The sequence below is a fragment of the Pinus tabuliformis genome, chromosome 2_2, assembly GCF_031772625.1.
Source record: "Pinus tabuliformis cultivar Carrire ecotype Pingquan chromosome 2_2, CPIR1, whole genome shotgun sequence".
NCBI classification, from domain to species: Eukaryota; Viridiplantae; Streptophyta; class Pinopsida; order Pinales; family Pinaceae; genus Pinus; species Pinus tabuliformis.
In genome coordinates this window covers 1,097,665,532-1,097,687,814 of record NC_142300.1, presented here as the reverse complement: position 1 = coordinate 1,097,687,814, position 22,283 = coordinate 1,097,665,532, and positions in this window count along the sequence as shown.

The window sequence follows — 22,283 nt, the reverse complement described above, 5'->3', positions numbered from 1 at the left end:
CATTTGGGAGGTAGTTCTTCTTCTGGAGCAGAGGTGCCATGGATGGGCATCGTGACAGTGGCAAACCCACATGTTTAGAGAAAGATTTCAGCTCATATATCAGCAAGTTTCATTGCTGGTTTCTGTAAACTTTCATCTTGTCTGGCGAACAAGCTTGGTTGGGATTCGACAAGAGTTTGGCTTATGCAGCGAAAAGTTGCCATGACGACAGTTGGCAAGGCAGGACATTTTGGCATTAGTATGCTCTTTTGGCTGAACGTAAGAGTATATTTATGTTCCTCAAGTGCTGTACAGTTCAGTTCAAAGATTTAGTGAGCTTTTGGGGACCAAAAGCCTTCTCATTTGGGAGGTGTGATCAGGAACTCAGTACCAAGTGTCGTAAAATGGTCAAAAATGAAAGTGCTCAGAACTCATTGGAACCTGAACGACTGGAAAGTGCTCGTCCTCCCGATTCCGGCGCCGCAAACGGTTCGAAAAACGGTCGCCGTATGAGGAAGTTATGGCAAAAAGAAGAATTGCTCAATAACTTTAGAAATTTGAATTTTTTAAAAAAATTAAAAAAAGAATATTCCACGGAATATTCTTTGGAATATTCCTTTTTGGCAGCCAATCAGGAAGTGCCACGTGGCAGGCCCGGAGGGCGCCACGTGGCCTGTGTGACGTCAGCAAACTTCATGAGCGCGACGCATATCAAAATTATGGTGGGGTTGTGGATTGAACTCTTGACATACTTTGCACGAAGCCAACGCCTTACCGTTAGGCCACAGATGCGGACTTGTTTATATGGCGGTGAAAAGCGTTTAAAATATTTGAAATGTGCTACAGGCGGGAAAGTAGGGGGCCAGCCCCGTATGCCATATGACCTCAGCCCGAAAACCAGGGCTTAAGCCCCATAACCGCTAGCACGGAATCCTATGCAAACAGCCAGCGGATTTTTTGGTCACATGCATTTAAGAAAACTGCACTTCAGTTGGCGGCAGAATTGGCAGAGCGCCAAATTTGGCGGCCGCTCCACATTTGGCGGGCCTAACTGGCCGTCACTAAAGTTAACTGGGGTTTTGTTAGGCCAAGCTGGCAGTTGGGAGTAAATGGCCATAACTTTGGCTAGGAAAGTCCGTTTTGGACGAATTTGTTTTTGATTTTGGGTCTCTTCGACCTTCTGAAGCCATTGGCACAGGTTTCACAGCCATCTGAGGTCATTTGCAGGTGTTTTTGCTTCGTGGAAGTTCCAGGAGCCATCAGGGCCAAATCAGTTTGGGAGTTGCATTGGGAATTTTGCAGCCATTGGAAGTGGAACGAAGGTCATTCCTGAAGTTTTCCAACCTTCTGAATCCATTTCTACAGCTCGTTTTTCCTTCTGAGGCATTCTTCTCACTGTTTAGCTTCAGGGAAGCTTTCAGGGCCACTAGGGCCATTTCAGTGTTGGAGCTGTTTGGGGGCTATATTCATCCGTTTTTGGTGATTCAAAAGCCTATGTCTGCTATTTTCGACCTTCTGAGTCTAATGGAAGAGGTTTCAGAACCAATTGAGGTCATCTTCACCTCGAAATTCTCCATTCAAGTTTGAAGAGCCACTAGGGCCAATTGGGGAAAGTACTGTATAAGGTACAAAATTCACTGTTTAGTGTTTGGGAAAGAGCATGTTTGGCTAATTCCTATCTTCTGATTCTGTATTTACAGTCAGATCTATCCTTTGAGACACTCATATTCTTGTATTAGCCTTTGTAGCAATTTTAATACAAGAGGACAAGCCTAGTTGGAGAGGCTTGGTCCAGCAGATGTAGCCCAGGAGGGGGTGAACTGCTTTATCATTTTGATGTCTTTATTTGCTGAAGATGATATGGTAAACAAATCTGATATAAAGTTTTAAACAACAAATATACATAACTTGCATACACACATAATCACCTATTCAGCTGCAGAAAGTTATTTGTCTTTTTCCGCAAGATATAAAACTTCAAGTATGTGTATGTCAAAGACTTCTAAGTGTTTACTTGTTTATTTCTTTAGGCAGAGCCTGTAAAGGGCCAGGTAGCCTCTGGAACTCATCCTCTTTTTAGAGGTGACATGTCCGGTGAATGCCCCTACAGTCTATCTCTGTATAAGAAATAAGAAGTTTACACAATTTTAGAGGTCATTTGGAGTGTCTAGCTCACAGTTGAAATTATTGGAAATGGATACCTTGCACCCTTAAACAAGTACATTCCATTTTCAGATCACTAATGAAGGCCTACCTGCACTGATCTTCTTAGAGGCAGTTTCTGGCTGTTTTCAGAGAAGGAACTTCTTGGGAAGTGAGGCATTCTGATGTTTAACTTCTTTAGGGAATGTAACAACTATATTAGGGGTTGATGGGCCCTAATAGTATCGATATGTAAGTTGGGGTTGATGTGCCCAAATGGATCTGTAACATTTTACCTCATGCAACTTAGCCAATTGCTGTGATATAGCGATAATACACACCGTATCTCTTGCTTTGTCATACTGCTATTGCAATTCGTGGGTTTCTGCGTTCAACCTCTCCAGGTTAGGATCCTCCTACAGAGTCGTAAGAACATCCATAGACTTCTCAAAGAGCGGGGTGCAATCTGCCACCGCGACATCTACTGTTGCGACTGCATCCTTGACAGTTGCCTCAGATTGTTCTCTAATCTCTAGTGGAGTTGAAGGCTATGACTTCAACTCAAGCTTTGTGATTTTAAGGTTCAGTTCAAACTGAGCCTTGGCTTCCTCTATCTTTGCATCGTGCACACCTGCAGCTAACTTCCTAATCTTGGCCTCCACTAGTGCTTCTTCTGGTATATGAAGTTCTAGAATGGTTCTGCATGCTTCGACTACCACTACTGCAATGTGCTTGTTTTGCTCCTGAACCTTCTTCCATGCTTCTAGTGATGCCGTCTTCTCAATGAACATCTGTTTGTTGTTGAATTTTTTCTTGCTGATCAAGCTCAGTACGCGCTACTCTTGGGCCCTAATTTCGATAATCACACCTGCTTGCAGTGTGTGAAGGAATTCATTGGGGAGTGTGACCAAATTTAGACCAATATTCTTCAAAGCACTAACAGTAGCCTTGTCAACATCTACCTCTGCGCTCAGAGCTCCATCAGGAAATACGACAACCCAGAGATCCAAGGACTGAACCAACTTTGCTGCTTGAGTGATCCTCGGTGCCAAACTAGTCAAGGTTGCACTACTTTGCCCTGCACCTACTTGCAATCTAGTTGTTTGGACCTGCAACTAACACAGGCCCACTTGTATGGTGACTAGTGCTTTCTTCTAATGCTTCTCAAACTGTTGCAATCGTTTTACTGTCATGTCCCTTACCTTCTCACCAATATCATCCAAGTCACCCTTCGTTAAGGTGATTGGATCTAGTGATGATTTGGAGGCTTTGGTCTTCTTTCGATGCCCCTCCTTTTCCTGTTCCCTATGTCATTTTATGTGGAAAGGAGTACTCTCTAGATCTCCGCCACCCTGTTCCATCTATTTTTCATCCTCCATTTGGGGCGAATGATATTTATGACTTCTGTTAGAGCCACACTCTTCCTACTTTGCTTGCTCCTTGGTGGCGTGCCTTGCTTCTGTGTGGGCCTTCTCCTCAGTCTCCTTCCTCTTTTTAGCTAACTACTGAACCTTTAGTGAGGTCACTTCATTTTTCTTCTTTTTTCGCAGACTTGCTAGTCCCAACGACCAAATCCAATGGTGTGTGCCAATCTGTTGGCCATTGCTTAAGGACCTTTGCAGTGGCATCATCCATAGCCAAGTAGGGAATATCATACCACTTCTGATCCAGATCCTTCAGCACCTAGATGTAAAAATGATGGAAGTCTGCTTTGAACTCTGTGTAGCCGGATAGATCCTCAACGACAGTTGGTGAAAATGGTGACTTTCGATTGATGGCTACGCAGATGCTTGCCTCCATCAGCACCTAAAATAATTTACTTTCCCTGACTTGGTTAGCGTCCTTGGTAGCCCACAAAGATGAAAACTTCATGTCTTTGGGAAAATCTATCTCGATTGGAGGAAATTGGCTGTCCTCCAGAAAATCCCATGCAACCAACACAATTGATAATAGTAACCAGGAATAATTAAAGGCCTTACTTTTGTCCTAAGAATCTCTGTAATTTGCAAGGAAATCGCTACACAAGTAGCCTGACCAATTAAACTATACACCCTCTGTGCACTGAGCCACTAATGAGACCACTGGTGCTGACACCTCGACTGCGCAACACTTTTTCATCACTTTTCTAGGCAAAATTTGGGTGGCCACCTTCACCGCGAGGTTAGTAATAGTGGAAATAGAATATCCGCGCACTTTCTTGACAAGTTTGAACTTGCCCTTCATCTTCTCGGTGAGGTCGCGATCACCCGTCTTTCCACCAAAGGACTTTCCCAAATTTAGTCCAGAGTGAGGTAACAATGTGATCTAATGGATCAGCATATCAGTGATTGGTATCAGCTCACTCAACCAAAATCGCCTGTCATACACAAGGCACATCAACTGCTTAATGACTAACAATTTATAGGGGCATGGTGGTAGTGAGGCACCCATAGCAGGTTCAACAACCTTACCTTGTTTACCCCACGAATCCATTCCACCAGCTCCAACACGGTGACACTAGACTTCTTGTAGAACCCTCACTTCATGAAGGTATTGGTAGCTAGGTGGGGTACCACTCAATGTCCTGCAAATCCTAATCTTCAAGCTTCAGATGTAGGATGCGTGGCAAGCGCGGACCTTCAAACGTTATGTTTTCTGGAAGCAAGGGTTTGTTAAGGAGGAACTGTCCCTCATCTGGGTCCTTCGGGACCTTCACCTTGCCTTGGCATGGGGGGATGTATTCTAGTAGTTTTGAAATATGGTCTACCCCCTCAATATCAATGTCTTCCACGCCCTCATCGACCTCCAGATCTACCACTTTTCCTTTCTCCTGCGTGATTGGATTTTCCATTCATTGTGCCTGTGTAGCTACATGTTTCCTTGGTGATTCACATACTGACAACATCTTCTTCTATTTATCCTTCTTTGGCTTAGGAGCCTCTCTTGTTTGTGTAGGCTTTGGCCTACGTGATCTTGGCGCCTTAGGCACTGTTGCGGGAACCTCCATACTCACGACTTCAGGGGAAGCTCCCTTAGAGGTGACAATGCCCCCAGCACTAGCAGTCTCAGCTGGTGCATACATGAAGCTGTTAATGAGGTTCTGATCAGGCCCAGACATAGGGCTTGCAAGAAAATTCTCAAAGAGCTCATGCAACAGACAACACAACTCATAAATTCTCAGAATGAAAAGTGTTTCCCGCTAGACGACCATTTGTAATTTATATGCAATTTTGAATTCAAATTCGACCATTCCCCCCAAAATTCGTCCATAAATACGAGATTGGCCGCAGATTTGCAAAGATTTCCCACTTGATTTCAGCCTTAAATGCCTTAAATACCGTCGTCCACTCCTCTCAACCATCTTCTGGTAGTCAAATCATGAACAATGACAGTAACAGTCACTTTCTAGTTGCGTTGTGTGGTATCCACCCCTATAGTGCAACTCCCTTCATGGTTCTGTTGGTACTGTGACATCATTCTATTTCGCGCAGACACCTGATCGTGTAGCTCTACAATCTAGCTAGTGTAGTTTATAGTCTGATGCCTCGTTGTAGTTTCCTGGAGTGCTAAGACTGTGCTACCATCATATACTCATCTAGCTGGATCCCCAGTGTATGGCTTCAATCAACTTCCATTCACCTTTCCTGGAAATGGATCTCCATTCAATTTCACAAGTTTAACTGCTCCACCATCGGTAATATCCTTGATAACATACGGCCCTAGCCAATGCATATGAAAATTTCCTGAAAACTTATCAAACTTGTTGTCATATAATAAAACTAAATCATTTACCTTGAAGGTGCACAGTTTGATGTGCCGACCATGCCATGCCTTTTGACGCTCCTTCTAAACTTGTTGATGGAATCCATCCAAGAATCTATCTTCCTCCAGCTTTGTTAGCTACATGAGCCAATCTTCTAAGGCTTCATAGTCTTCCATCCCTATGAACATCGCTATGCATAGACTAGGAATAATGTATTCCATCGACATCATGGCTTCTATGCCATAGACCAATCTCAAAGGTGTCTGTCTAGTCATCTTTTTACAAGTAGTTCTATAAACCCATAGCACCGCTGGTACGTGCACATCCCAATCATTCCTCTGCGCATTTCAAACCTTTGTCAACATGTTCTCCAATATCTTATTAAACACTTCCACTATCCCATTGGCCTGAGGATGATATGACGTACTCTTCTGATGATAAACTTGAAATTCTTCCATTAGCACACTGATCGTTTCATTAAGGAAGTGCGTATATTGATCACTCATCAAAATCTTAGGGAAACTGAACTTGGTCAGCACATATTCAAATAGGAACTTCACTGTTGTTTCCCCTGTACAATATTTCATGGTCTATGCCTCCACCCACTTGGTCAGATACTCAATCAAAGTGATGATATACCGTGCACTCGTATTCTTTCCTCAAGGCTGAATCAGTCCTACAAAATCAATTTCTCATTTCTCAAATGTCTGTAATGACACTTGTGATTTAGAGGTAACTGATCCCTCCACGATGGCATTTCTATCCTCTGGCATGCATCACACGCCCTACAATATGCTTTGGAATCCTTATGCAAGGTTGGCCACCACAAACCAGCACGTAAAATCTTCTGCTCTATCACCTTTCTTACAAAATGGCCTCCCGCAGCTCCTCCATGAGATTCAACTAGGATACTACTACGTTCAAAATCAAGTACATATCATTGTAATATCTCATTTGATCCCATTTTATACAAGTGACCTGTAATAAAAGTAAATTCTACCGCACACACCACCAATTCCTTCTTCTGTTGACTCGTGTATCCTTCTGGAGCCATTCTTGTAGTCAGGAAGTGGATGATATCTGCAACATGATTGTCTGCCACAAGCACCGCAAAGAGTTATGCGTCAGGAAGTTCTTCCTCCAAATTAGTAGGCTCCTCTTCTATTTCAATGTGTGACACATGATCTGGTCCTGCACTCAATCTCGCTGGCATTACAATTACTTCGAAATCATACTCTTGAAATGACATCAGCCATCTGCATATTCCCCACCCCCCCCAAACACAGGCTTGTTGACCAGGTATTTTAATCCAAAATGGTCTGTGTACATCTTAAAGTGTCAGCCTAGCAAGTAATGCCCGTACTTCTAGAGCGCGTACACCATAGTGAACCCTTCGTGCTCTATCGTCAAATAGTTCTTTTTAGCCTTATATAGCTTCTTTCTTGCAAATGCTATTAGGTGATCCAGTTATCCTTCACCGACCTATGTTAGTACTGTTCCCAATGCAATACATGATGCATCCACATGCACATGAAATTCCTTCTTTCAATCCGGGAATACTAGGATCAACGTGGTGACCATATTTTCTTTTAACACATCTAGGATCTACTGAAATTCTTCATTCCAACAGAATGTAGCATCCTTCTTCAAAAACATTTCCATCAGCACGGTAATCTAAGCATAAGTATTGATGAACTTTCGATAGTATCCAGTATGACCCAACTTTGTGCGCAACTGTTTAACACTTCTTGGTGCCTCCAAATTGATTATAACTGTGATCTTAGTTGGTTTCACCATTAATCCCTATTTTCACACTACATGACCCAACAAGATTCTGAAAGGGACACAAAATAGACACTTCTTCAAGTTCAGTGCGATCTGATACCTCTAACATGTATCCAGTATCAAGCGTAGACTAGCTGCATGGTGCTTTACTAGCCCAAACACCATCCAATCATCAAAGTATACTTCCAAAAACTTGTGAATGAACTCTTTGAATGCCACAATGATTACACGCGAAAATATTTTCGGCACATTCTTAAGTCCAAAAGGCATTACCGTATACTGAAAGCATCCCCACTTGGTCGCAAAGGTCATCTTACTCTTTTTTTCCGGCGTGATCTTTATCTGATGATATCTAGAGAACCCATTAGTAAACAAATATGCTTCCTGTCTACCAACATTATCTAATACCTCATTCATGAAAGAAGTTGGAAAGGGATCATGAACGCAAACATCATTTAGTTTCCAAAGATCTATGCATATCCTTATCTCATCCTTATGCTTCCTTTATTGAACTACCATGGGACTTACCCAATTAGACTCCTCCATTGGTTCAATAATACCCATTGCTAACATCTTGTCCAACTCCAAGCGAACCTTTTCCTTGTACTTAGGATTAAGGTGATATGGCCTTTGTTTCATAGGCTTCGCATCTGGTTTCAATGTTATCTTCATCACTCCTAAATCGCCTATTATCCCCTTCAAGTCTGAAAAATTTGTAGGGAACAAATCCTAGTATTTGCGGAGCAACTCAACGACCTTATCCACCATAGCATCATCCTAATAGTCCCCTATCTTCGCAAACTTTGGCTTTGCCTATGTTCCAATTTTCACTTATCTAGTTTTTAGTGGTGCTGTGATATCTGGATTCTATTTTTGTGGCCTTTCAACTTCATGGTGACCTTCTATCTCTGGGATATTAATGTTCCTTAGATTCTCCTCTTCTTCTTCAGCATCCACGTTGTAGCACTTCAGTGCATGGCACAACTAGGTGGTCCAATCTAGTTGAATCAAATCCAAGGGGTCTTGCGTATTATAAAGATCACTGCTTTTACCTCCTCAAAGCTAAATGTCATTAGGAACCTGTGCCTCAAAATATCCCATTCATCTGTGCCATGGCAGAGCTCTATTTCTAAGTACCAATTCATTGGTATTACGTCCAAAGTGTGACAAAATATATGCACCCACTCTGGTTGCAGTTCTACTCCATAAGCATCAGTCCATTTTTCTAAGTGAATGCGTGGATCACTCCTCCCATCGTATTTATCTATCAATCATACGTTTGGGCAACCAAACCACACGCTCATCATTCTTCTGTATTCGCGCCATCCATCAAACTTGTCTTTATGTGTATCCCACCATCTTGCAGGTGTAGCACGCAATGCCAAGTCCAAGGCTTGAAAGTGATGCTTCTCTAGAACCTCCCTTACAAATGCATCCAAAAATTTATCTACATTAGTTAAACCATCATAATAAGGCAAACTCCTTACCTCTGATGATACACATCGCAACGATTTAGTCATCATGTTACAGCACAACGTAGATACTTCATGTAATCGATTATACTAGTGTTCCAATTCCTCATATGAATATGATGTGTAGGACCTTTTGTGGTCCCATGCAATAGGTCCATTAGCGATTGGATTCACCCAATCTTTATCTCACGCTGTTATCTTATAAATGTAGTCCAAATCATTGTCACTTTCATAATCACGGACCGGTTTAGTATAGTGCGATCCTTCTGCAGGGTCCAAAGGCACTACTATGTGGAGCAATTTTCTTTCAAATGACATCATCCACTTCTTCAAAGTGATCACCCCATTCATGTCAATAGCCCAGTCGATCCTGTTAGCGCTTGAGATTTCACCCTAGGCTGAGGAAGGTAAACCTTCAAGGCAACATCAAACCATTTCACCTCGTAGCTAGCCCTACGGGGTATGAGAAGGCTCTCTCCGGTCTATCTCGGAAAATTTTCAATGGGGTGAGATGACCAACAAGTTAACACTGATATTAGGCTAGTAAACTGATTAGGAAGGTTGATTTAAAGTTTTTGGGGTTTTTGGTGGCAATTGGAGGGAGTGCAATTCAGGGTGCGGGGATTGAGCTCAGTTTTTGCAAGTGGGTCTTTGGGGCAAGGTAGGAGTTTGTGCTGATGCCTGAAGCTGAGATGGATGATCAAGGAAGAAAGAGAGGGAGCTAAAGAGGGCAAACAATGGCTTTGAATCCTCTTTAGACAGTGGAAAACATAAATATTAAACAAAATTGAAAGCTGAGCATGGCATGCATGAATTCAAACTTTATCACTTCTTTTGTTTAATTAGCAGCAATAGAATAAGAGATGGAACACATAAAAACACTTACAATGACAAGTAGGAAACACACCATCAACACAATAATCCACAAGAATCCACAATGATGTCTGCAAAACCCTGGCCTTCCTTTTCCTTAAATTGCAGTATAAATGTACAATATACAATAATGCTTCTCCCACAAGAGTCCAACCATGAAAATGAGCAAGAGAAGGCATAATATAGACCATCTAACTCCTTTCCCCACCTCTAGGGGTCGATCTCAGCTTCCTAGGAGCAGTTTGAACTAATTCTAAACTTAGCACTAGATAATAGGCAGTCAAAACAACCTGCCTCTAAAACTTAGCTAACTCATCCATGCATTAAATATTCACTATTTACATCAAGGAAGCTTCTAGAAGGTTAAGAGAGATTAAATCTATCAATGTGCCATGAAAATTATCCATACATCCATCATTTACAAGTACAAATGATCAACCAAGGTAAAAAACAGAGTTTGCAGGCCTGAAAAGTCAAAACTGGCAATTTTAGCTCGAGTGGTCGCGCCCCTTTGAAGCACTTTTTGAGTGGGTTACAGTTGTCCAAATAAAGTACAAGATGGCTCATTGGAAAGCTTTGTGTGTCTACTTTCCATCCCAAGTGGAATTTCTGGATTTGGAGTTGATTTGACCCCTAAAAAGTCAATTCTCCCAAGGTCACTTTCTGCAAGTCAAAAAGTGGGCAGAAAGTCAAAATTTTGATGTATTTTGAGCTTTTGGAGGCCCAAATCTCAAAATCAAGTTGACCCCAAGTATAGGTAATTCTAGTTTTTGCATGCCCTTTCCAAAAATGTCAAATTTTTGTGATTCTGAGCAGTCCTCCCGAGTGGTCGCGCGGGGGGTGAGACCACTCCACAGGCAAAAACCTGTAAATTTCCAAAAAATTTCCAAAATGCTCCAAAACTCTCAAATTTTTTTGATTTTGCTGCTGGATGAAGGCTAATGAGTACCATGGTGAGTGAGGGATGCCTCAGCCAAGATACGGAGTGGGTTTGTCCTTTTCTTCTTCTTCTAGGCCTCTGACAGCTTCCTTCGGAGAATTTTCATTTTAGCCTTGCAAACATGCAATCTTGCCCAATAGTGTGTTTTCATGTTGCGTAGCAGCCTTTTGTCTTCATTTGCCTTCTCTAACAGCCTCTGCAAGTGTGCATTCACCCGGATGAGCATGGACTCCCTCTCCTTGGGCAATAGGTCTCCGGGCCTCCTACGGTTGATGACTCGGTCGGTTCGAATCTTCCATAGCTCATCAAGCTCTTTGTCATCCTCTGTACCTCAACCTCTGTAGAAGATGAATGGTCATCACTTTTCTCAAAGGTTTCGGTGTCTGACATGGTTTAGGAGCAAAGTGGACAAAGTGAACTGCTGTCTCTGTCTGCAAAAATACTGAGTTGTATGTTGTTTTCAAGGGGAACAAAATCATGAAGGAAATGTTAGGGGAGGGGATTTTTCATTAGGAAAGGGAAACATATAATAACAGGGATTTTTAAGGGATAATTCACAAAATGTAACACATATCATCTCATCTTCCATCATTAGGAAATCATTTGCAAAGAAATACTTTATTAGGGAAAATATGTATGATAGTCATCAAGGGAAAGGACATGCATTTGCAACGGGAGTATAGGACAACATAGATAGCTTGCTCTTTTGAGTTTTTGTTTTTCAATGTACATCATAAGGTAAACACTATTTTTTCAAAGGATTTTATATACATTTAGTCATAGGGTAACAAGGCTTCTTTTACATCTTGTCATAAGGGAAAAGGGATCTTAATTGAACAGGGATTTTAGGGAAGGGATAGAGAGGAAAACAGGGCTTGGGTTTTGGGGAGACACAACAATATTCTTTTGCAAACAATATTTACAGCAATATGTCCATTTTATACATATACACAGCTGCATTTTTCTTGTTTTTGCTTTGGATATGCACAGCAGTGTGTCTTCTATTTTTCAATGACTATGCACAGCAATATTTTTTTTTTTATTTGGTCATTTTGCCATATTATTGCTCTTTTCTCTTTTTACATAACATTTTCTTTATCCTTGCTGTTGTTTATTTATTTTCCTTGCCATGTGGAGGGTATTAGGGTTTGGGTAGAATACATGAAAGGGCATTAGGGTTTTGTAAAGGGATTTGGGGGAGGGATAGGGTTTAGGAATTTGGGATAGGAGATTTAGTATTTATTGCAAATGAGATAAGATATAAACATATTATGACATTTGTGAATTTAATAGGAAACAAGGAGGGAATAAATAGGGATTTAGACCTTGAAAAAACATCAACCCTAGCATAATGCCTACATGAACAAGCAACTACCAATGTCTTCTTTCCTTGCATTCTTGGAGGTATAATCACAAGCATGAGGATCCACAACCACCATCAACCAACAAAACAATTTGTAGAGAGCCTACCTCAACCCAATTTGCAAGTTTGAAGGAGATTTTGAGTGAGTTGGAGGTGATTTTGGCACTTACAGCCTGAGTGGTCGCGCACCTCCTGAGTGGTCGCGCACGTTGTAATTTAACACTGCAGGAGAGCCTCTGAGTGGTCGCGCACCTCCTGAGTGGTCGCGCACATTGAGAGGCCTGTTTGGGGGCCTTCCTGGTGTCAGAATCGGGCGCAGGATAGCTCGTTGGAAAGGTATTTGAGTCTAATTTCCAACCCAAGTAGAATTGTTTAATTTGGAATTGATTTGACCTGTCAAAACTCAAATATACCAAGACTGGTCAAAAAGTGCCCAATGAGGCTGCCTCAAGGAAGAGTGTTATTGCAGTCAACTTTTGAATACCTTCCTCAACCCCAAATTGAGCTCATGATAGCTCATTGGAAAGATATTTGTGTCTAGTTATCATTTTACCCATCAAGAAAGTCATTTGGTCAACCAAGCTATGAGAAAACGTGATTTTCCCAAGGTCACTTTCAGAGGTGCCTTTGATTCTCCTGAGGCAACGATATTCTTGACATTTCTCTCAAACCATGACACCTGTGCAAAAAGTGAAGGAGGTTTCTCTTCCTTGGCATGTTTTGGACAAAAAACTCTCTTCATTTTTCAAAATTCATCTTTGATTTCTCAGAACCATCATTTTAGTGAAACTTGCCCCGATGTGTGAAACAAGGAATTTTGTCGAAATGGAGCGAAATGAAGGGGATAAGGGGCTTCTAAATTATTGAGGAAATTTTTGGGAGTAGGGAGGGATGTTAGGAAGCAGGGGAAAGTGGAATCTCAGAGATTGAGTGAGAGGAGGGGTTCAAAAGAGTGAAACACAGGCCCAACCTAGAAAATTGCCAGGTTGTAGCTAAAAACTAGGGTTTGTGGAAAAATGAGGAATTTGGGGGATCTGAGTGTCGGAAAGTGTTTGATAAGGTACATTAAGCATAGGGTAAGGTGTATGAACATCAGGAAACAAGTTTTGCCGATGATTTGTCCGCCCAAGAGAAACTGCCTTCAAAACCCTAAGAGAGGGAAGTGACCTTGCCTGGGTGCAACTGAAGCATGAACAAGGTATCAAATGACCCATTAGACACTGACATGATAATGAAAACCCTATGAATGATGATAGACTCAGCTGGATAGTGACATAGACTGAAATTTGGGTAAACCCTAGACCTAATGGCTAGTGACCAAATTTTGCTTGAAGACTCACTGAAATGACAAAATTTGACCTTGACACTTCAAAATCACTATGTAAGAGCACATTTGATCACTGGAGGAAGGATGTAAAGACTGACACTAACATTGGCTCCAATGGGGATGGTAGCTCCTTGGAGGTGCCAAGAACCTTAGACCTCTGGGAGAGCAGACCAGTGCCTTATTTATTGGGCAATGGAGTCCAAAACTCAAGTTGAAATGCATGACTGAAAACTGACACAAACTAACTTAACAACAAGACTAAAAATTGACTCATAAAGGACTCATGACTCAACTAGAAACTGACTCGATACTTAAACACAACCGACAAACTGACAATGATGCTCAAAGTGGAGCTTATTCAACAAAACCTACTCTAACAGTTTCATTCATCACCTGATCAAGTGAAATGAAACAACCAATGCAACCAAGTAAGTATTCCGTCTGTTGTTTGAATCCTCCACAAGTGTTCGCTTATGAACAACAAGAGAGAACTACTGAAAGGCAACTCTGATGGCAACTTAGAAATAGATCCGTTGAATGATATGAACTCTCTATCCGCCTCCAAAAACACTGCATAAGGATCTTGAAATTCAAGCACATTGGAACTTAGCTCATACAATGGAGTACTTCTCTTTTCCTCATACCATGCATGCAAACTTTGATCTGAGCCTTGTGATGAGACCCCTGCTGAAAATGACGAAGAAACTGGCTGCCAGATCAAATTCATATCAGCATATTTTTCAAGCTCACACATAGTAAATGGAGAAAGACTTTGACTGCAAACCTCATCCAAAACATCAGCTATTGGATCATGAAAAACTTGAAAAGACTGCTGCAATGTATCCATTGAAGATGTATGACATCCTTCTAGCTGTTCATCTTTTTCTTGAGAGATTTTACGAAGATTCTGCCTTATAAACTGAAATGCTTCGAAACAAAAGGGTATAGAATCTTCCTGCATCATCACATCATGTATTTCATCTTCCACAACTTCATCTATAATCTGACCTTCATCCTCAACATTAAAACTGAGTGATTGTTGATTTGTTATAGGCTTTTCATTTGAAGATGTACTATGCAATCGACCCTTCAAAAACTGGAATGATTCAAAACAGAATGGTACGGAGTCGCCTTGAATCATTAAATCAGCTGCAATTTGACAATCAATGGCTTTCGGGGGTTGCAAATCTGAATATGAGAAGTCTTGAACAAGGTTTTCATCGCGCTCAAGAGGATCCAATTCAAGACTAGTCAACAACGGATTTGTGATTGCATGGAAGTTGTCTCTGATGAACTGACATGAATCAAAACAAAAAGGCAAAGATCCTTCACTTACTTCAAAATTTGCTGCACTTTCCTCGTCACTGTCATAGCTGATATATGATGGCTGAACATTGTATTCAAGCTGCTGAAAATGAACTTCCTCCTCCCACAAACGAGCTGCTGATTTGTCTGCAAGATTAGCTTCTGTTTGGAGAACATAATCATCATCATACTGATCATAATGAGGCAAATCATCATCAAACATATACATCATATCAACAGCTCTCTCTTCTCCTAGATGATCACTATGAGTGCGATGACAACTAGGATGGGAAACAAAATGTTTTGGATCAGCAACTTGTTCTTCTTCAATCAGCGAGCCATGAACATCATAATCATTCCTTGCGGTGATCTTGTCCATCATCTCTTCTACTGCACTTACCAAAACGTCAAGCTTTACCTCTAGAGATGTTGATTCGGCCGGATCTATGTTTTTCATCTCTTCTTCCTTCATCCTTGCCCTTCGGATCAACAGATGAGCCTCTACACTTACTGCACTGTTTTGCATCTCGTGAAGTGTTGCAATATCCCTTTCTCTCAGCTGAAACTCCATCTCCGGATCAAAGGCGCCCGGATAGTGTAAGAGAGCAGATCTAGGAGAAGGTCTTATATCAACTGGCATTGAATAATAAACTTGATTAAATCTGGCCGAAAATTGTTGTACTGTCTCACCTGGCAATCTTTTCAGCTGGTTATACTCTTCTACAATCAAGAAAAGGTTCTGCCCGATCATCCACCTATCGAGAAAAACTTTGACGAACTGCTGGAAATCTGAGATGCTTGCATCAGGCAGGGTTTTGAACCAACTCTTAACTTCAACTTGCAAAGAAAGAGCAAAAAGCCTCATACTAACATCTTCATCATCAACTTCAAAAAGATCTAGAAAATTCTCAAAATTCTGGACATGTTGCTCAGCGTTGACATCCTTACATTCACCATCAAACCTCGGCAAGTATAGATCATAGTTTTTGGGGAAAGCATGGAGAACAGAAGGTAAAAAAAGAGGTTTATACCGATCTGGAATTTTACAAGGTATAGGGGTATTTACAACAGATATAGGATCAGTCTTGGTCTCTTGAGATTCATCAATTTGAAGATGGTCATCACAAAATTCGGAAAAAGGATCTTGATCAAACTCACAGGCATGCAAATCTTTGGTATTCACAATCTTCAAAGGGAAAGAATCAACTGCAGGCCGAGGATCTCTTCTCAAATACAATATACTTTGCAAAACAGTCTTGACATTCTCGGGAAAAGAGAAGAAATAATTTACAACAAAGAACAAAATGTCCTGGATGAAATTCCAACTTGAGTACCTGATCTTGCCATATTCTCCTTTCATGTTTCTGCTGGTCGGGATCATCCTCCAGTGGAGTCTTTGGATCTGATCTTCAAAACTGATTTAGAGTCGCCAAGTGAATGATTTCAGCCTTGCCAGTGTCTGATCGTTGTTCACCATCAACAATCAGATCTGAACTTGATACATGTACTGGGGTAAAAATTGCAAATGAAGTGCTGTATTCACAAGTTCACGGAGATTGACTGAAGCAGCGTTTATCTACTAACGCTGATGTAAAACAAGAGCGTTTTCGAAGGCTACCTGGCATAACTTCAAGCTCCGTCTAAGACTTATGAAATAAACACGTCAATGAGCAAACGATCAGTTGTTCTCCCCAGTATGGTCGCCACTATGTTAGCGCTTGAGATTTCACCCTAGGCTGAGGAAGGTAAGCCTTCAAGGCAACATCAAACCATTTCACCTCGTAGCTAGCCCTACGGGGTATGGGAAGGCTCTCTCCGGTCTATCTCGGCAAATTTTCAATGGGGTGAGATGACCAACAAGTTAACACTGATATTAGGCTAGTAAACTGATTAGGAAGGTTGATTTAAAGTTTTTGGGGTTTTTGGTGGCAATTGGAGGGAGTGCAATTCAGGGTGCGGGGATTGAGCTCAGTTTTTGCAGGTGGGTCTTTGGGGCAAGGTAGGAGTTTGTGCTGATGCCTGAAGCTGAGATGGATGATCAAGGAAGAAAGAGAGGGAGCTAAAGAGGGAAAACATAATCCTCTTTAGACAGTGGAAAACATAAATATTAAACAAAATTGAAAGCTGAGCATGGCATGCATGAATTCAAACTTTATCACTTCTTTTGTTTAATTAGAAGCAATATAATAAGAGATGGAACACATAAACACACTTACAATGACAAGTAGGAAACACACCATCAACACAATAATCCACAAGAATCCACAATGATGTCTGCAAAACCCTGGCCTTCCTTTTCCTTAAATTGCAGTAATAGATGTACAATATACAATAATGCTTCTCCCACAAGAGTCCAACCATGAAAATGAGCAAGAGAAGGCATAATATAGACCATCTAACTCCTTTCCCCACCTCTAGGGGTCGAGCTCAACTTCCTAGGAGCAGTTTAAACTAATTCTAAACTTAGCACTAGATAATAGGCAGTCAAAACAACCTGCCTCTAAAACTTAGCTAACTCATCCATGCATTAAATATTCACTATTTACATCCAGGAAGCTTCTAGAAGGGTTAAGAGAGATTAAATCTATCAATGTGCTATGAAAATTATCCATACATCCATCATTTACAAGTACAAATGATCAACCAAGGTAAAAAACAGAGTTTGCAGGCCTGAAAAGTCAAAACTGGCAATTTTAGCTCGAGTGGTCGCGCCCCCTGCTCGAGTGGTCGCGCCTCTTTGCAGCACTTTTTGGGTGGGTTCCAGTTGTCCAAATCAAGTGCAAGATGGCTCATTGGAAAGCTCTATGTGTCTACATTCCATCCCAAGTGGAATTTCTGGATTTGGAGTTGATTTGACCCCTCAAAAGTCAATTCTCCCAAGGTCCCTTTCTGCAACTCAAAAAGTGGGCAGAAAGTCAAAATTTTGATGTATTTTGAGCTTTTGGAGGCCCAAATCTCAAAATCAAGTTGACCCCAAGTATAGGTAATTCTAGTTTTTGCATGCCCTTTCCAAAAATTTCAACTTTTTGTGATTCTGAGCAGTCCTCCCGAGTGGTCGCGCGGGGGGTGAGACCACTCCACAGGCAAAAACCTGTAAATTTCCAAAAAATTTCCAAAATGCTCCAAAACTCTCAAATTTTTTTGATTTTGCTGCTGGATGAAGTCTAATGAGTACCATGGTGAGTGAGGGATGCCTCAGCCAAGATACGGAGTGGGTTTGTCCTTTTCTTCTTCTTCTGGGCCTCTAACAGCTTCCTTAAGAGAATTTTCATTTTAGCCTTGCAAACATGCAATCTTGCCCAATAGTGTGTTTTCATGTTGCGTAGCAGCCTTTTGTCTTCATTTGCCTTATCTAACAGCCTCTGCAAGTGTGCATTCACCCGGATGAGCATGGACTCCCTCTCCTTGGGCAATAGGTCTCCGGGCCTCCTACGGTTGATGACTTGATCGGTTCGAATCTTCCATAGCTCATCAAGCTCTTTGTCATCCTCTGTACCTCAACCTCTGTAAAAGATGAATGGTCATCACTTTGCTCACAGGTTTCGGTGTCTGACATGGTTTAGGAGCAAAGTGGACAAAGTGAACTGCTATCTCTGCCTGCAAAAATACTGAGTTGTATGTTGTTTTCAAGGGGAACAAAATCATGAAGGAAATGTTAGGGGAGGGGATTTTTCATTAGGAAAGGGAAAGATATAAAAATAGGGATTTTTAAGGGATAATTCACAAAATGTAACACATATCATCTCATCTTCATCATTAGGAAATCATTTGCAAAGAAATACTTTATTAGGGAAAATATGTATGATAGTCATCAAGGGAAAGGACATGCATTTGCAACGGGAGTATAGGACAGCATAGATAGCTTGCTCTTTTGAGTTTTTGTTTTTCAATGTACATCATAAGGTAAACACTACTTTTTCAAAGGATTTTATGTACATTTAGTCATAGGGGAACAAGGCTTCTTTTACATCTTGTCATAAGGGAAAAGGGATCTTAATTGAACAGGGATTTTAGGGAAGGGATAGAGAGGAAAACAGGGCTTGGGTTTTGGGGAGACACAACAATATTCTTTTGCAAACAATATTTACAGCAATATGTTCATTTTATACATATACACAATTGCATTTTTCTTGTTTTTGCTTTGGATATGCACGGCAGTGTGCCTTCTATTTTTCAATGACTATGCACAGCAATATCTTTTTTTTTTATTTGGTCATTTTGCCATATTATTGCTCTTTTCTCTTTTTACATAACATTTTCTTTATCCTTGCTGTTGTTTATTTATTTTCCTTGCCATGTGGAGGGTATTAGGGTTTGGGTAGAATACATGAAAGGGCATTAGGGTTTTGTAAAGGGATTTGGGGGAGGGATAGGGTTTAGGAATTTGGGATAGGAGATTTAGTATTTATTGCAAATGAGATAAGATATAAACATATTATGACATTTGTGAATTTAATAGGAAACAAGGAGGGAATAAATAGGGATTTAAACCTTGAAAAAACATCAACCCTAGCATAATGCCTACATGAACAAGCAACTACCAATGTCTTCTTTCCTTGCATTCTTGGAGGTATAATCACAAGCATGAGGATCCACAACCACCATCAACCAACAAAACAATTTGTAGAGAGCCTAACTCAACCCAATTTGCAAGTTTGAAGGAGATTTTGAGTGAGTTGGAGGTGATTTTGGCACTTACAGCCTGAGTGGTCGCGCACCTCCTGAGTGGTCGCGCACGTTGTAATTTAACACTGTAGGAGAGCCTCTGGGTGGTCGCACACCTCCTGAGTGGTCGCGCACATTGAGAGGCCTTTTTGGGGGCCTTCCTGGTGTTGGAATCGGGCGCAGGATAGCCCGTTGGAAATTTATTTGAGTCTACTTTCCAACCCAAGTGGAATTTTTCAATTTGGAATTGATTTGACCTGTCAAAACTCAAATCTCCCAAGACTGGTCAAAAAGTGCCCAATGAGGCTGCTTCAAGGAAGAGTGTTGTTGCAGTCAACTTTTGAATACCTTCCTCAACCCCAAATTGAGCTCATGATAGCTAATTGGAAAGATATTTGTGTCTAGTTATCATTTTACCCATCAAGAAAGTCATTTGGTCAACCAAGCTAGGAGAAAACTTGATTTTCCCAAGGTCACTTTCAGAGGTGCCTTTGATTCTCCTGAGGCAACGATATTCTTGACATTTATCTCAAACCATGAAACCTGTGAAAAAAGTGAAGGATGTTTCTCTTCCTTCGCATGTTTTGGACAAAAACCTCTCTCCGTTTTGCAAAATTCATCTTTGATTGCTCAGAACCATCATTTTAGTGAAACTTGCCCCGATGTGTGAAACAAGGAATTTTGTCGAAATGGAGCGAAATGAAGGGGATAAGGGGCTTCTAAATTCTTGAGGAAATTTTTGGGAGTAGGGAGGGATGTTAGGAAGCAGGGGAAAGTGGAATCTCAGAGATTGAGTGAGAGGAGGGGTTCAAAAGAGTGAAACACAGGCCCAACCTAGAAAATTGCCAGGTTGTAGCTAGAAACTAGGGTTTGTGGAAAAATGAGGAATTTGGGGGATCTGAGTGTCGGGAAGTGTTTGATAAGGTACATTAAGGATAGGGGAAGGTGTATGAACATCAGGAAACAAGTTTTGCCGATGATTTGTCCGCCCAAGAGAAACTGCCTTGAAAACCCTAAGAGAGGGAAGTGACCTTGCCTGGGCGCAACTGAAGCATGAACAAGGTATCAAATGACCCATTAGACACTGACATGATAATGAAAACCCTATGAATGATGATAGACTCAGCTGGATAGTGACATAGACTGACATTTGGGCAAACCCTACACCTAATGGCTAGTGACCAAATTTTGCTTGAAGACTCACTGAAATGACAAAATTTGACCTTGACACTTCAAAATCACTATGTAAGAGCACATTTGATCACTGGAGGAAGGCTGTAAAGACTGACACTAACAGATCCCAAGGAGCGTGGGGTAGGAATTGCTGTCATCGATAATCTTTATCACTTCGAAATCAGCCAATACACTCGTGCCTTCAATATCTAATGTCACTACCTGCAATCATCCCATGGGGATAATCTTTTGCTGATTTTCCATCCTCAATTGAATCGAATACCATTGCAGCGCATGTCTCTCCATTCTCTCCCATGTTTGTTTCGACAAAACATTCACATCTAACCCCAGACCCAAAATAGCTTGGTCCATTTCATACTCTCCTATTTGCGCGGTGAGCTTCAACTCACACCCTGTTCTTGGCTTCTGTTTACCAATTTTCCTCACCACACATGGTCCCTCTAGAGCATTTTCTTTACCAATGCATTTATTGATGAATTCCTATAATCCTTTTATGACCTTGCTATCACGTAGCAGCTACATACAGGTCTCCAAAAGGGTAGTAAGCATGGATGGGTCCATTTCTTCAGATTGCTTATCCTAGCTTCTTGAGGTAGAAGCTTTAGCAAGGCTTTTCTTCGCTTCCATGAAGGTTTCTTTCATGTTCTCTAAATAAAAGCCAACCTCCTTCTCTAGAGCTTTGTGGATCCATTCAATTTCTTCAGGTTTCTTCCCCTTATCTTCACCAATCGTCATTCTGCTTCACAACACGATATTCACATTAGGATCCTCTTCATGGGGTTCAAACCTCATCATCTGCAGGTTCTGGGTAGGTTGTTGAGGCTGCATCCCCTTTTCATGCATCTTAGCTATTAATACAACGCAATCTTCTGTTATGTGGTCAAATTGAGTATAGTATCGGCATGACAAGTGCATTGGTTTCATATATTCTTGTGCGTAGTGTCCTGGTCCCCCATAATTGTAGCAATTAACTTGTCCTCGACCTCTCGCAGGTTCTCCTCCGCCTCGGCCTCGTCCGCACCCTTGATATCCTCCTCGTGCTCCCTCAATGCCTTAGTCTAGAGGCTTGGTTTTTTTATGCATCCAATACATGGGTGTTCTCTCCATCATTAAATCATAACTATGGAAATTGCACTCATTGTGACCTATTGATTTGTAGAAGTTGCAGAAGAGATGTTGCGTGTGTCTGTACAAATTTCTATAGCAAGTGACAATTGTCTGTCACATGTTTTCCAACTACTTGATAGATAGCACACTACAGTGTGGTCCCTGTACTTGGCCCTTCTTGAGCTTCTGGCCTCAGAGGCATCAACCCTCCTCCTGTAACATAATTCGCGAAGATAGGGAAATGATCTGTAGAATGCCCTTGACTCATACATTTCAAACACCAAACTTCTTCGTGCACCTCAGGTCGAGCCGCTCTATCTTTCTTCAGACATTGGAACTCTAGGCAAAGTAGCATCTTGAATTGGTGTCTCTCTCCATCTCATCGCAAT